Raw genomic sequence first — 15,223 nt, forward strand, 5'->3', positions numbered from 1 at the left:
TGATGGTGTGTGCAGACACTGATGGTGTGTAGACAATGATGGTGTGTAGACACTGATGGTGTGTGCAGACACTGGTGCTGTGTGCAGACACTGATGGTATGTGCAGACACTGGTGGTGTGCAGACAGACACTGATGGTGTGTAGACACTGGTGGTGTGTAGACACTGATGGTGTGTGCAGACACTGGTGGTGTGTGTAGACACTGATGGTGTGTAGACACTGATGGTGTGTAGACACTGATGGTGTGTGCAGACACTGATGGTGTGTAGACAATGATGGTGTGTAGACACTGATGGTGTGTGTAGACACTGATGGTGTGCAGAAACTGATGGTGTGTAGGCAGACACTGATGGTGTGTAGACAGACATTGATGGTGTGTGCAGACACTGGTGGTGTGTGCAGACACTGATGGTGTGCAGACACTGGTGGTGTGTAGACACTGGTGGTGTGTAGACACTGATGGTGTGCAGACACTGGTGGAGTGCAGACACGGGTGGTGTGTAGACACTGATGGTGTGCAGACACTGGTGGTGTGTGTAGACACTGATGGTGTGTAGACAATGATGGTGTGTAGACACTGATGGTGTGTGCAGACACTGATGGTGTGTAGACAATGATGGTGTGTAGACACTGATGGTGTGTGTAGACATTGATAGTGTGTGCAGACACTGATGGTGTGTACAGACACTGATGGTGTGTGCAGACACTGATCGTGTGTAGACAATGATGGTGTGTAGACACTGATGGTGTGTGCAGACACTGATGGTGTGTAGACACTGATGGTGTGTGCAGACACTGATGGTGTGTAGACACTGATGGTGTGTGCAGACACTGATGGTGTGTAGACACTGATGGTGTGTGTAGACACTGATGGTGTGTAGACACTGGTGGTGTGTGCAGTCACTGATGGTGTGTAGACACTGATGGTGTGTGCAGACACTGATGGTGTGTAGACACTGATGGTGTGTGCAGACACTGGTGCTGTGTGCAGACACTGATGGTATGTGCAGACACTGGTGGTGTGTGCAGACACTGATGGTGTGTAGACACTGATGGTGTGTGTAGACACTGATGGTGTGTAGACACTGGTGGTGTGTGCAGACACTGATGGTGTGTAGACACTGATGGTGTGTGCAGACACTGATGGTGTGTAGACACTGATGGTGTGTGCAGACACTGGTGCTGTGTGCAGACACTGATGGTATGTGCAGACACTGGTGGTGTGCAGACAGACACTGATGGTGTGTAGACACTGGTGGTGTGTAGACACTGATGGTGTGTGCAGACACTGGTGGTGTGTGTAGACACTGATGGTGTGTAGACAATGATGGTGTGTAGACACTGATGGTGTGTGTAGACACTGATGGTGTGCAGAAACTGATGGTGTGTAGGCAGACACTGATGGTGTGTAGACAGACATTGATGGTGTGTGCAGACACTGGTGGTGTGTGCAGACACTGATGGTGTGCAGACACTGGTGGTGTGTAGACACTGGTGGTGTGTAGACACTGATGGTGTGCAGACACTGGTGGTGTGCAGACACGGGTGGTGTGTAGACACTGATGGTGTGCAGACACTGGTGGTGTGTGTAGACACTGATGGTGTGTAGACAATGATGGTGTGTAGACACTGATGGTGTGTGCAGACACTGATGGTGTGTAGACAATGATGGTGTGTAGACACTGATGGTGTGTGTAGACATTGATAGTGTGTGCAGACACTGATGGTGTGTACAGACACTGATGGTGTGTGCAGACACTGATGGTGTGTAGACAATGATGTTGTGTAGACACTGGTGGTGTGTGTAGACACTGATGGTGTGCAGAAACTGATGGTGTGTAGGCAGACACTGATGGTGTGTAGACAGACATTGATGGTGTGTGCAGACACTGGTGGTGTGTGCAGACACTGATGGTGTGCAGACACTGGTGGTGTGTAGACACTGGTGGTGTGTAGACACTGATGGTGTGCAGACACTGGTGGTGTGCAGACACGGGTGGTGTGTAGACACTGATGGTGTGCAGACACTGGTGGTGTGTGTAGACACTGATGGTGTGTAGACACTGATGGTGTGTAGACAATGATGGTGTGTGCAGACACTGATGGTGTGGGCAGACACTGGTGGTGTGTGCAGACACTGGTGGTGTGTGTAGACACTGATGGTGTGTAGACACTGATGGTGTGTGCAGACACTGGTGGTGTGCAGACACTGGTGGTGTGCAGACACTGGTGGTGTGTAGACACTGATGGTGTGTGCAGACACTGGTGGTGGGCAGACACTGATGATGTGTGCAGACACTGATGGTGTGTGCAGACACTGGTGGTGGGCAGACACTGATGGTGTGTAGACACGGGTGGTGTGTAGACACTGATGGTGTGTGCAGACACTGATGGTGTGTAGACACTGATGGTGTGTGCAGACACTGATGGTGTGTAGACACCGATGGTGTGTGCAGACACTGATGGTGTGTAGACACTGATGGTGTGTGTAGACACTGATGGTGTGTAGACACTGGTGGTGTGTGCAGACACTGATGGTGTGCACAGACACCGATGGTGTGTAGACACTGATGGTGTGTAGACACTGATGGTGTGTGCAGACACCGATGGTGTGTGTAGACACTTATGGTGTGCACAGACACTGATGGTGTGTGCAGACACTGATGGTGTGTAGACACTGGTGGTGTGTGTAGACACTCATCGTGTGTAGAAACTGATGGTGTGTAGACAGACACTGATGGTGTGCACAGACACTGGTGGTGTGTGCAGACACTGATGGTGTGTAGACACTGATGGTGTGTGCAGACACTGATGGTGTGTAGACAATGATGGTGTGTAGACACTGATGGTGTGTGTAGACACTGATGATGTGCAGACACTGATGGTGTGTAGACACTGATGGTGTGTGCAGACACTGGTGGTGTGTGCAGACACTGATGGTATGTGCAGACACTGGTGGTGTGCAGACAGACACTGATGGTGTGTAGACACTGGTGGTGTGTAGACACTGATGGTGTGTGCAGACACTGGTGGTGTGTGTAGACACTGATGGTGTGTAGACACTGATGGTGTGTAGACACTGATGGTGTGTGCAGACACTGATGGTGTGTAGACAATGATGGTGTGTAGACAATGATGGTGTGTGTAGACACTGATGGTGTGCAGAAACTGATGGTGTGTAGGCAGACACTGATGGTGTGTAGACAGACATTGATGGTGTGTGCAGACACTGATGGTGTGTGTAGACATTGATAGTGTGTGCAGACACTGATGGTGTGTACAGACACTGATGGTGTGTGCAGACACTGGTGGTGTGTGCAGACACTGATGGTGTGTAGACACTGATGGTGTGTGCAGACACTGATGGTGTGTAGACAATGATGGTGTGTAGACACTGATGGTGTGTGTAGACACTGATGGTGTGCAGACACTGATGGTGTGTAGGCAGACACTGATGGTGTGTAGACAGACATTGATGGTGTGTGCAGACACTGATGGTGTGTGCAGACACTGATGGTTTGTGCAGACACTGATGGTGTGTACAGACACTGATGGTGTGTAGACACTGATGGTGTGTAGACACTGATGGTGTGTACAGACACTGATGGTGTGTAGACACTGATGGTGTGTAGGCAGACATTGATGGTGTGTGTAGACACCGATGGTGTGTGCAGACACTGGTGGTGTGTGCAGACACTGATGGTGTGTAGACAGACACTGATGGTGTGTAGACACTGATGGTGTGTGCAGACACTGGTGGTGTGCAGACACTGATGGTGTGTAGACACTGGTGGTGTGCAGACACTGATGGTGTGTGCAGACACTGGTGGTGTGTGCAGACACTGATGGTGTGTAGACACTGGTGGTGTGTAGACACTGATGGTGTGTGCAGACACTGGTGGTGTGTGTAGACACTGATGGTGTGTAGACACTGGTGGTGTGTAGACACTGATGGTGTGTGCAGACACTGGTGGTGTGTGTAGACACTGATGGTGTGTAGACACTGATGGTGTGTGCAGACACTGATGGTGTGTGTAGACACTCATCGTGTGCAGACACTGATGGTGTGCAGACACTGATGGTGTGTAGACACTCATCGTGTGCAGACACTGATGGTGTGTGCAGACACCGATGGTGTGTGTAGACACTGATGGTGTGCACAGACACTGATGGTGTGTGCAGACACTGATGGTGTGTAGACACTGGTGGTGTGTGTAGACACTCATCGTGTGTAGACACTGATGGTGTGTAGACAGACACTGATGGTGTGCACAGACACTGGTGGTGTGTGCAGACACTGATGGTGTGTAGACACTGATGGTGTGTGCAGACACTGATGGTGTGTAGACAATGATGGTGTGTAGACACTGATGGTGTGTGTAGACACTGATGGTGTGCAGACACTGATGGTGTGTGCAGACACTGGTGGTGTGTGTAGACACTGATGGTGTGTAGACACTGATGGTGTGTGCAGACACTGATGGTGTGTGTAGACACTCATCGTGTGCAGACACTGATGGTGTGCAGACACTGATGGTGTGTAGACACTCATCGTGTGCAGACACTGATGGTGTGTGCAGACACCGATGGTGTGTGTAGACACTGATGGTGTGCACAGACACTGATGGTGTGTGCAGACACTGATGGTGTGTAGACACTGGTGGTGTGTGTAGACACTCATCGTGTGTAGACACTGATGGTGTGTAGACAGACACTGATGGTGTGCACAGACACTGGTGGTGTGTGCAGACACTGATGGTGTGTAGACACTGATGGTGTGTGCAGACACTGATGGTGTGTGCAGACACTGATGGTGTGTGTAGACATTGATGGTGTGTGCAGACACTGATGGTGTGTACAGACACTGATGGTGTGTAGACACTGATGGTGTGTAGACACTGATGGTGTGTACAGACACTGATGGTGTGTAGACACTGATGGTGTGTAGGCAGACATTGATGGTGTGTGTAGACACCGATGGTGTGTGCAGACACTGGTGGTGTGTGCAGACACTGATGGTGTGTAGACAGACACTGATGGTGTGTAGACACTGATGGTGTGTGCAGACACTGGTGGTGTGCAGACACTGATGGTGTGTAGACACTGGTGGTGTGCAGACACTGATGGTGTGTGCAGACACTGGTGGTGTGTGCAGACACTGATGGTGTGTAGACACTGGTGGTGTGTAGACACTGATGGTGTGTGCAGACACTGGTGGTGTGTGTAGACACTGATGGTGTGTAGACACTGGTGGTGTGTAGACACTGATGGTGTGTGCAGACACTGGTGGTGTGTGTAGACACTGATGGTGTGTAGACACTGATGGTGTGTGCAGACACTGATGGTGTGTGTAGACACTCATCGTGTGCAGACACTGATGGTGTGCAGACACTGATGGTGTGTAGACACTCATCGTGTGCAGACACTGATGGTGTGTGCAGACACCGATGGTGTGTGTAGACACTGATGGTGTGCACAGACACTGATGGTGTGTGCAGACACTGATGGTGTGTAGACACTGGTGGTGTGTGTAGACACTCATCGTGTGTAGACACTGATGGTGTGTAGACAGACACTGATGGTGTGCACAGACACTGATGGTGTGTGCAGACACTGATGGTGTGTGTAGACACTGATGGTGTGCACAGACACTGATGGTGTGTGCAGACACTGATGGTGTTTAGACACTGGTGGTGTGTGTAGACACTCATCGTGTGTAGACACTGATGGTGTGTAGACAGACACTGATGGTGTGCACAGACACTGATGGTGTGCACAGACACTGATGGTGTGTAGGCAGACACTGATGGTGTGTAGACACTGATGGTGTGTAGACATTGATGGTGTGTGCAGACACTGATGGTGTGTACAGACACTGATGGTGTGTAGACACTGATGGTGTGTACAGACACTGATGGTGTGTAGACACTGATGGTGTGTAGACACTGATGGTGTGTAGACACTGATGGTGTGTGCAGACACTGATGGTGTGCAGACAGACACTGATGGTGTGTAGACACTGATGGTGTGTAGACACTGGTGGTGGGCAGACACTGATGGTGTGCACAGACACTGATGGTGTGTAGACACTGATGGTGTGTAGACACTGATGGTGTGTGCAGACACTGATGGTGTGTAGACAGACACTGGTGGCGTGGGCAGACACTGGTGGTGTGTAGACACTGATGGTGTGTAGACAGACACTGATGGTGTGCACAGACACTGATGGTGTGTAGACACTGATGGTGTGTAGACACTGATGGTGTGTGCAGACACTGATGGTGTGTAGACAGACACTGATGGTGTGCACAGACACTGATGGTGTGTGCAGACACTGATGGTGTGTGTAGACACTCATCGTGTGCAGACACTGATGGTGTGTAGACAGACACTGGTGGCGTGGGCAGACACTGGTGGTGTGCAGCAAGTGCCCACTGTACCTTTCTCCCTCCCCCACCATGTGTGCAGCTTGGCGGCTGCTTCCTACAGAGACTGCTTCTATAGAAACCAGCTAACCCTGACTCCTTGTTTTTCTGTAATAACCCCATGTCCTTGTTCAGCTGTACAACAATCATCCAAGAGCCCAGATCCCCTGGTCTCCACTTTTCTCTGTACATGGGTCTATCATTTCTCCATTCTCTCCTTGTCCCTAGTAGGGGTTCTGGGACCCAAGCTATGTAAGGATGCAGCAGCACTCTGTCACAAAAACAAAACTAACAAAACCCCACACAATAGCTGAGATAAAATAGTACACTTAAAATATTTAAATAGGGCTTGTGAGATAGCTTAGCCAGTTAAGGCACTTCCCACACAAGCCTGGACGCCATTCACACTGCGGCACACACCACACACACACATATATATACACACACCACACACACACATATATACACACACCACACACACATACACACACATATACATATACACACCACACACACATATACATATACACACCACACACACATACGCATATACACACATACACATCACACACACATATGCACACACCATACACACACATATACAATACACACCACACACACACATAAACATATACACACCACACACACACATATATACACACCACACATACACACACACATATACAAACATACACATCACTCACACATATACACACACCATATACACACAAACACATATCACACATGCACACCATCACATACACACATTTCACAAACACATACCACACAATAAACACATTAGTAGTAATTATAATTAATTTTTAAAATTTAAAAATAATCTAAAAGGGAGAAACAAAAATAGTGCTAAAAGAAAATAATGGTGATGAACGACATTCAAAAAATGTAATTACATTAAATGTAAACTGTCTAAGACAGCCAACTAAAATGCAAAAGTTATTGTTTTGTTTTGTTTGGTATCTGGAGCAGGGTCTCACTATGTAGCCCTGACTAGCCTTAAATTTGTAGTAATTCTCCTGCCTCAGTCTCTAAGGTACTGAGATTATGGGCAGGACCTACTATGCCTAGCTTTATTTTTTTTAATTTTAATTTTATTATTATTATTTTTTTTTGGTTTTACAAGACAGGGTTTCTCTGTATTGTTTTCAAGGCTGTCGGTCCAGCTCGGCCTCGAACTCACAGCGATCCGCCTGCCTCTGCCTCCCGAGTGCTGGGATTAAAGGCGTGCACCACCACCGCTCGGTTTATGCCTAGCTTTAAATTGGGCTTTTTATTATGTTTGTTTTTTTCAAACAAGACAGAATTTCATGCTGTAACCCAGGCTAGCCTCACCATCATGCTAATCCTCAATTACCCAAGTATTAGGATTACAGGCTTATGATACCACAATATCTAGCTCTTGCTTTTTTGAGGTAGTCTTACTCTGTAGCCCAGGCTAGCCCCAAACTCATGCCAATCCTCCTGCCTAAGCCTCCCAATTACTGGGATCAGAGTCATGAATCATAACACCCATCTTTTAAATTCTGACTTCTCAGAAAAGCCCCCCCCACCAAGAACTACTTCACGTATAGTGATAAAGGAGCTAGGCAAGGTGGCATATTCTTTAATCCCAGTACTTGGCAGGCAGAGGCAGGTGGATCTTTGTGAGTTTGAGCCCGGCCTGGTCTACAAAGTGAGTTTCAGGACAGCCAGGATTACACAGTGAAACTCTGTCTCAAAAAACACAGACAAACAAACAAAAAGAATATTATATATAAAGAAAAACAAAAAAGGAGTATTATATATAAAGATGGAAAACTACATACCATGCAGATAAGGCCCAAGTGCCTATATTAATGTCAGATAAGGTAAGTACCAGAGCAAGAGAAATGACCAGGAATAAAGAGAGACATTACATAATGATAAAAGGGTCAGTTTTTCACCAAGAGGAAAACCTCACCCCATGGATAACCTCAGCAAGACTTCAGAACCAGCTCGGAGGCCAAGCAAACTGCCGGAGCAAAACCAGCTGCTTTGTAGAGAACAAATGGCCCTCCTGTGTCACCCAGAGAAACCCCAGCCTGACTAGCTCTCAGCTGGGTTAAAACCCACTAGTTTTGGAGGTCGCACAGCTAGGCAGCACATTGTTAGTCCCCACTGCCTTCTTGGTTGTGTGGGTTACGGCTGTGATTGCTAAAGGCACTCTCCAGGAACCTGAGAACACTGGCCTTTCACTCGGGCCTGCAGATGGCAGGCCGGTAATTAGGATGGATGAAAAGCCGTCTGTCTGTCTGCCTTACCCGCTGTCTGTCTCATCTTCGTTAACCTTCAGGTCAAATTTGACTTGAGTTCTACATGTAGGCATGTGAAACATTTGAGAAATGTTTCGCCCACAACTACAACACAGGGTTAACTTGAGCTAGACTTGTCTAGTCTGTCTCTCACCCAGCCTTCCAGGCGGGTGACACCTACAGCCACCGTGACTGGACACACCAGACCAAGAAAGCCAGTTCTTAGAAAAGCCCCACCTAGTCACAGAAGTGCCATGAATGCTCCTCCATTTCCAGACCACCTCTCCCTCACTATTCCTACCTGAATAGGGTAAGGGAGCTGACTCTGTCTATCATTTATTGTTTTATTTGGTGCCTTTGAGATAGGGCCCTGCTAGGTAGATCAGGCTGACCCAGAACCCACACGTAGTGTAGGCTGGCCTTGAACTTGTGACTACCCTGCCTTAGGGTCTTGACTTCTGAGCTTGTGGGCATTTGCTACCACATCCAGCTGGGGAAGCTGACACAGGAGCAAAGATCTCTCTTCTCCTCTTTGCTCACTAAATAAAGCCTTCACCCCTAATACTGTACATTCATCATCCCAGCATCAGCCTCTGGAGCGCTGGTCTTTCCGCGGGACGAGTACCTGGATCTAGTAACTAATTCACCAAGAAGACAAACAATCCTAAACATATGTGCCTAACAACATAGAGTCATATAGAGGCAGCAAAAATCTGTAGAAGCAGTAGAAGTAACGGAAAAATACACACAATTATAGTTAGAGATGTCAATACACCTTTCTCAATAATTGATGTTATAAGTAGGCAAAAAATTAAATAAGTAAACATAGATAATTTAGTCATCGCATCAGCTCAATGGACCCCATTGACTTTAATGGAATCTTTCATCTAACAAGAAGCTTCTTGGGTGCAGGTAGAGCACTTTAGACCATACTGTAGGTCATAAAACAAATCCCCATCCTTAGAAGGAGCTAACATTTTTGGTTATGAGCAGACCCTTTAGTGGCTAAAGCTATCTCTCCCACCTACTTAAAAAGACTTAAAATGATATAAAATTATTTTCCCAAAATGGAATTAAATTTGATGCCAATAAGGGAAAAAAACTGGAAAAGCACTTAGAAACCGAAGAGCATATTTCCTCTTTACTTTGGTTTGCTTTTGTCTTTGTGTTTTGTTTTGCTTGAGGCAAGGTCTTCCTTCACAGCCTAGAACTCACAGTGTAAACTGGCTTTTCAAACTCCTCCTGCCTCTGCTTCCTGAATGCTGGGATTTCACGGGCATGTGGGGGCACCCTGGCAGCGGCTCATTTCTAAAGTGGGAGTCTCAGTCTGAATAGAAAACCAAACAAACCAAACAAAAATGAAAATAATTTGTGGGATACAAGTAAGGAGTGGGTAAGAAAACTTACAGCACTGAGTGTTTATCTGAGAAAAGTAAGAGCCACAGTTCAAAAGCTAATCTGGATGGGGCATGGTGGCGTGTGCCTATACTCACTCCCAACAACTCATGGGAGAGACAGAAGAACAGGGTGTTTTACGGCAAGTTTTGGTTACAGAGCTAAGAGAGAGGGGAGGCACTAATTTTTCTTCCTAACAAACTAAGGGGAAAAATTTAAAAAAGCAAGGGAATAATAATGCTAAGAGAAAAAAATCAGTAGCGTTAAAAACAGAAAAACAGGAAAAACAGCAACGGAAACAAAAGCCGGAGTCGGGTGGTGGAACAGACCTGTAGTCTCAGCTACTGGGAAGGCTGAAGCAAGACAATCACTTAATCCTGTAAATTCCGGACTGAAACTGAGTAGGTGACTCACACTTGTAATCCTGGCATTCAGGAGGCAGAGACAGGTGGATCATCCCAAGCTGGAGGCCAGCCTGATCTACACAGTGAGCTCCAGGACAGCCATGACTACATAGAGAAACCATGTCTCCAAAAGACATTAAAGAAAAAACAAGCTGGATGTGGGGTACCTGGGCACATGTTACACACTCAGCACTTGAGGGCCAGGAGAACGGCTCCAAGTTTAGAACTAACCTGTGCTACACAGTGAGACTGTCTCAAAAATCCAACAAAACAAAGATCAGGAAATTAAAAACCAGCAGATTCTTTGACAAGATGGATAGAGTCTTTCAGAAGAAACTAACCTGTGCTACACAGTGACACTCTAGCTCAAAAATCCAACAAAACAAAGATCAGAAAATTAAAAACCAGCAGATTCTTTGACAAAATGGATAGAGAGTCTTTCAGAAGAAAATGGACCAGTTTGTTAAAGCCTCACACTGCCAAACTCCCCTATGAGGAAACAGAAGGACTAAATAGTCCCACACCCACTAGAAGAAAACTGAATGTTTAGTTAAAACCCACCCCCACCCAGAAAGATTCCAACCCTATATCGATCAGCTATTTAAAGAAGGTGTTAAAGTCTGTCCTCACTCTGTCAGAAACATAGCCCAGCCTGGACACCACGGTGCTCCCCTCAATCCTGGCACTCAGGAAACAGAGGCAGGCAGCTCCCTGTGAGTTCCAGGCCAGTCCTGTCTATAATGTGAGCCTCACAGGACCCTGTCTTGAAAAGGAAAAGAATTCAAGAACACCTGTAAAGTGTGCTTTGCCTGGGGAGGCCTTCCTCCTGTGAAACTTAAAAGCACCTGGAGCCAACTCTAATTTCATCTTTTAAATTAACTAATCTATTAATGTGTTGTGACAGAATCTCACTACGTAGCTCTGGGTGTCTTGGAACTCATTCTGTAGAGACACAAGCCTTTCCAGAAACGTCACCAGAAAACTCTGTTTTCCCCAGACCCCAAATAAACACTGGACTAATGTATCTTCTCTGTTAGAGTGTTTTCTCCTGTGTCCACGTCCAAATCCAGCTGTGCCGTGTTCCCTTCCCTCCCTCCCTCCTAATCCCAGCACTTGGAAGGTGGAATCAGGAGTTCAAGGTCACCCTTGGTGATACAGTAAATTGGAGGAAAGTCTGGGCTAACTGTGACCCTGTCAGATAAAACCAGGGACTGGTGAGATAGAGCAGAGGCTCAAGATCAGTTGCTGCTCCCCTAGAGGACCTGGGTCTGCTTCGGATACGCTGAGCTTCTCACAGCTGCCTGTAACCGCAGCTCCAGGGGATCCAGCCCCGCTGGCCTCTGAGGGCCCTGTGGACCCACAAGCCTGTGCCACCACCCACGGTTCCAGGGAAGCACACACTCAGCTCTGATGAGAGCGTCCCAGTCCTTTCTTGGAAATTATGAAAAGGCAGAGTGAAGTTTAGAAACCTGAACTAACTTGAATGAGACAAGCTTACGAATTCTCTTTATCACCGAGCCTCCACACCTCTCCTATGAACCATAGCACTGCGCAATGCAGTTGCTCAATCATAAATCAAATACGGTTGGCCAGGGCCAATGTTCCCGGGAAACTGCAGGCCAGGAGGGCAAAGGGTCCCATACTTCCCTAAAGGAGAAATAGTCCCGGGTTCGGGAAGCTGAAGTGTTGGTTGGCAGTGTGGGCAGACAGGAAGACTAGGAAACTGGGCTTGTGGAGCAGACCCGGCAGGCAGTGGTTTCCCCATGCCTGCCTGAGCCTAGGAGCTCCTTATACAACAGTTCTTTCCGTCCTTCAGATCTCAGTTTGAGAGGCTCCCCTTTGCGGGGCAGTGGCGGCACATGCCTTTAATCCTAGCACTCCGAAGAGAGGCAAGCAGACCTGAATTCTAGGCCAGCCTGGGAGGAGCGAGTTCCAGGACAGACAGCCACACAGAGAAACCCTGTCTCAAAAAAAAAAAAAAAAAAGGCACCCTGCCCCCAGAAGGCCTCTCTCACCATCCCCATCCCTCCTTATTAAGTGGTACTAGGTTCATGCATGAATTCAGAAGAGGCTGTCTGTTCCCAAGGAAGTGCCTGCCCCGAGGCCCTGCCATGTCACCTGAGCTCCTGCCCTATTAGGGCTCTGGAGGCTCCATGGAGCCCAGGTCAACTGTCCTGACTCTTTGCAAGTCATTGAACAAATGGAGTGGTCAGCCAGGCACGCTAACACACGCCTCTGCTCCCAGGACTCTGGAGGCTGAGAAAGGAGGATGGAAACTTGGTGGCCAGATTGGGTTTTGTGAGTTTAAGGCCAGCCTGGGCTCCATAACAAAGAGCAAGGCAAAACAACAAGCAGGAGTAGAGATCACTAACTCTTTCAGAAAGCATCAATCCAGTTCAGAGACCCGTACAAACCAAACAAATTCATCGGGAGCTTCAAATGTTTAAAGGGTCATCGTTTCGCCTCAGTTTCCCTGCCTCGGTGCACTTTGGCTCAGCTTGCAGAACTTGTAGTTTGAGGTGCCAGGTGACATTCTGAGTGACAATGGGTTAAATCAGCATTTGATTGAGTCCAAAGGAAGCAGGGGATTGTACCAGGCTTTTTCTCTGGGGCCACCAACCAGTTCCCAAATCATTACATGGAGACTTAATATTAGCTATGAATGCTCTGTCTTATCTTATGCTTGTTTCTTGCTAGGTCTTGTGATTTAGCCTGTCTCTCATCATCTACATTTTGCCTCAGGGATTTTTTTTTTACCTTTCTTTCTTTCTGTATGTCCTATTCCTGCCTGGCTGACCAACTCTGGACAACTCCCTCTTTTTCTCCCTTATTGTCTCCTCTCTTGAGCCTAACTTTCTCCCCCTGCTTATTCTCTCTGCCTGCCAGCCCCACCTAACTCTCTCCTGCCTACCTATTGGCCGTTCAGCTTTTTATTAGACCAATCAGGTGCCTTAGGCAGGCAAGGTGAAACAAATGCAACACAGCTTTACATAATTAAACAAATGCAGAACAAAAAACATGTAACATACCTTAACATCGTTAACAAAGGCAGCAGAAACAAATGTAACACACCTTTACACAGTTAAAGTAATGTAGTCCACAGCATAAAAAAATGTAACACATCTTTACATAGTTAAAATAATATTACACATCAGGGGATTCTGCAGTTGAAAAATGCTTCTAGACACCCAGGGCCATCCCCAAACAACCTCCTTTCTCCAAACTCCAGACATCCTGTCCATTCAGAACAAGGTCAGTCTAGTTGCCTACCATGAAGGCTGTTTAAGGCTTATCTCTATGGCAGTGAGCCCAGGAGAGAGAAATAATGTCCTTACCCTCATCAGTGGTGGCAACCAGAGGAAGAGGGCTCCAAGGGAAGCAGGATTTGGGGCTGGGTGTGGTGGCAAATGCCTTTAACCCCAATTCTCACAGGACAGGTGGATCTCTGTGAGTTCTAGGCCAGCCTGATGTACCTAGTGCATCCAGGCTATCCAGGGCTACATAGTGAGACCCTGTCCAAAAAAAAAGGTAGATACAGAACAAAACAAAACATCAGGGTTCTGTCAGTTACAGCTCAATGATAGAGCGCCTGCCTAGGGTGCTTCCTAGGTTCCATCTCCAGTACCACAAAAGAAGAAAGGAAAGCGTCAGTGTCATATCCTAGAAGAGGGAGACCACCACGGCAATGGGAGGCTATCAGTTTAGGGGAGTCACGGGGCTGGAATGGAATACAGGCCTGTGTATGCATCCCGGACAGACTCTTTACCATTAAGATATGTTCCCAGCCTGGGGAGGGGTCTATTTATAACTCTAATCAATGGTGTGGGTTGAACAGGGCTGGGGAATATTCTAGAGTGCTCTCCTTTTAGTTGAGAGATTATTAGTAGCCCTACCTATGGGGCACTTAGTGCGCAACCATTTGGAATGCCATTAAACTAGAAAGCAATTCCAAGGACCCGTGAATGGCTCAGCAAGCAGACACCTGTGGCCAAGCATAAGACCTGAGTTCCGTCCTCAAGGCCCACATGACGGAAGGAGAGGGAATCAACTCCTACAGGTTGGTTGTCCTCTGACCTCCACATGTGTGCCGTGGTATGTGTGAGCATGCTGTGCTACGTGTGAGCTCGTACATAAACATACGTAAAATTGGAAAAGCAATTTCCAAAGTCTTAGCCCCAAAAGTTGTACACTTAATTAAAATCAATTTTTTCTAGCTCTTTCTGAGTAGCTCAAGTCCCAGAGGTCTAGCCTTCCCCTAGTAACTGCCAAAGCAACCTGTCTTAGCTGCCTCCTCTGCCTTCCCTCTCCTCCCCCACTGTCCCACACGCATTCTGTCCTCACCTCATTCTGCTGTGCACCTCCAGGCTCCGATCCAGATGTGTCCAGGTCTCCGGACTTCCCCGAGGCGGCCAGGGTCTCCTTTCCAAACAGCAGCTCTGCCCAGGACATTCCCTGAGCTGGCTGCCTTCCCGACTGCCCCACAGCCTTCAGGCTAAAGTACACATTCCTAACCTCCCTGAAAGCTCCAAGCCATCGCCTCCTTCCCAGCCGACTTCTGCCCTGTGTCCTTTAGTTATCTGTTTCAGCCAGCTGCCCTCCAGCCAAGCCTTCGAAGAGCCAAGCAAGAGCCCCGTCCTGCAAGAACACAGTTTCCTGGCCTGCAAGGGTCCCTGTGTCTTTCTGTCTTCAGTGTTGTCTGCCAGAATCTTCC

This window comes from Mesocricetus auratus, unplaced genomic scaffold, assembly GCF_017639785.1.
Source record: "Mesocricetus auratus isolate SY011 unplaced genomic scaffold, BCM_Maur_2.0 Super-Scaffold_100714, whole genome shotgun sequence".
Lineage (NCBI taxonomy): Eukaryota > Metazoa > Chordata > Mammalia > Rodentia > Cricetidae > Mesocricetus > Mesocricetus auratus.